The sequence below is a fragment of the Cnephaeus nilssonii genome (genome assembly GCF_951640355.1).
Source record: "Cnephaeus nilssonii genome assembly, chromosome: X".
In the NCBI taxonomy this organism is placed as follows: domain Eukaryota; kingdom Metazoa; phylum Chordata; class Mammalia; order Chiroptera; family Vespertilionidae; genus Cnephaeus; species Cnephaeus nilssonii.
In genome coordinates this window covers 25,619,388-25,621,610 of record NC_137071.1, presented here as the reverse complement: position 1 = coordinate 25,621,610, position 2,223 = coordinate 25,619,388, and the positions used below count along the sequence as shown (strand labels likewise).

Here is a 2,223-nt window from a genome sequence, read left to right as displayed (position 1 = left end):
CACCTGGGGACACATGCCCTGCTCCCTGCCCCCGCCCCCTGGCGCCCATCCCCCGCTCCCTCCTCTAGCTGGGGTTATAATAGCCTCTCACGGACCCCCCTCAAGGGTTATTTTGGGGTGGTTGGAGGCAGCAGCGGAGGCAAGGAGGGGAATTTCCTTGTGCCTCCATTCCCGGGAGCGGGGAGCGGCGTCAGAGGCCACCATTTCTAGCATTAGCAGCAGCAACTTGTGATTGGTGGTACTGGATATTAAGTTGTACATCCCCTCATCAATGCACTGTCAATGGTTTATATCCTGTATTGTGACCTCATGGTTTAAGTGGGAATAAAGATGAGTATAAGCAGTGATGAGGTCAACTTCTTGGTATATAGATACTTGCAAGAGTCAAGATTTTCTCATTCAGCGTTTACCTTTGGTATAGAAAGCCGTATCAGTCAATCAAACATAAATGGTGCCCTTCTCCCACCTGCTGCGTTGATTTCTATCATCCAGAAATGTCTATGGTATGGTCGACCAATAGAGTCTCTGTCACTGATAGATGCTGTAATGCCTGATGTAGTACAAACAAGACAACAAGCTTAGAGAGACAAGCTTGCACAGCAACAAGCAGCAGCTGCAGTAGCTGCTGCAGCTGCCATGAACCAAGGATCTGCAAAAAAATGGAGAAAACACAGCAAATGGGGAGGATAATGGGGCACATACTATAGCAAATAATCATACTTATATGATGGATGTTGAAATCCCTCCTAACAAGGCAGTTGTGTTAAGGGGCCATGAATCTGAAGTGTTCATCTGTGCCTAGAACCCCGTTAGTGATCTCTTGGCATTGGGGTCTGGAGACTCCACAGCAAGAATCTGGAATCTTAGTGAAAATAGCACCAGTGGCTCCACACAGTTAGTACTTCAACACTGTATACAAGAAGGAGGGCAAGATGTCCCCAGCAACAAGGATGTGATCTCTCTAGATTGGAATAGAGGAAGAGAGAGGGATAGAGAGTTAGAAACTTCGATGAGAGAGAAACATCAATCAGCTGCCTCCTGCACACCCCCTACTGGGGATGTGCCCACAACCAAGAGTGAAGGTACATTTCTAGCAACTGGTTTATATGATGGGTTTCCCAGAATATGGACTAAAGATGGTAACCTTGCTAGTACCTTAGGGCAGCATAAAGGCCCTATATTTGCATTAAAATGGAATAAGAAAGGAAATTTCATCCTAAGTGCTGGAATAGACAAGACAACAATTATTTGGGATGCACACACTGGCGAAGCCAAGCAAGTTTCCTTTTCATTCAGCACCAGCATTGGATGTTGACTGGCAAAGCAACAACACCTTTGCCTCTTGTAATTCAGATATGTGCATTCACGTCTGTAAATTAGGACAAGACAGACCTATTAAAACATTCCAGGGACACACAAATGAAGTAAATGCTATCAAATGGGACCCAACTGGCAATGCCCTGGCCTCTTGTTCTGATGACATGACTTTGAAGATATGGAGTATGTAACAAGACAATTGTGTCCATGATTTGCAAGCACATAATAAAGAAATGTATACTATCAAGTGGAATCCAACAGGACCAGGGACAAATAATCCAAATGCCAACCTTATGTTAGCAAGTGCATCCTTTGACTCTACTGTTAGATTATGGGATGTAGACCGAGGAATTTGCATCCATACCTTGACAAAACACCAAGAGCCTATGTACAGTGTAGCTTTCAGTCCTTATGGCAGGAATCTGGCAAGTGGTTCTTTTGACAAATATGTGCACATCTGGAACACACAAACAGGTGCTCTAGTTCACAGCTACAGGGGAACAGGTGGAATTTTTGAAGTTTGCTGGGATGTAGCAGGAGACAAGGTTGGAGCCAGTGCATCAGATGTTTCAGTTTGAGTATTAGACCTTTGGAAATAGCGCTACTAGTTGGAAGCCATGGACTGACTATGAATGTGTACATAGCCAAAATGACTGCCCCTGACCCATGTACTGCTATCGTCCCACATGAACCATGGCCAGTCCACTATAGCCAAATCTAAAAGAAATATATACATACAGTGTATATACACAAAATTGTACCCTGAATACAACAGAATTTTGTCACAGCTTGTGAATTCTGTTCACAAAGTGCTAGAATCTAATCTGCTATTCCCCTAAAATAGCATTAAGAAGTTTTGGATATGAAAAACAGAAGAAAGAAATCTATACATATAAAGAGGTAATA

General features: G+C 43.6%; 1 pseudogene across 1 annotated transcript; it reads left to right on the top strand.

Annotated features, from left to right (window-relative positions):
- The first annotated feature begins 330 nt into the window (after window positions 1–330).
- Window positions 331–2,008, top strand: LOC307096140 (F-box-like/WD repeat-containing protein TBL1XR1; annotated as a pseudogene). Its single transcript has 2 exons — window positions 331–970; window positions 1,076–2,008. The product of its transcript is annotated as an F-box-like/WD repeat-containing protein TBL1XR1 (transcript).
- The last annotated feature ends 215 nt before the right edge of the window (window positions 2,009–2,223 follow it).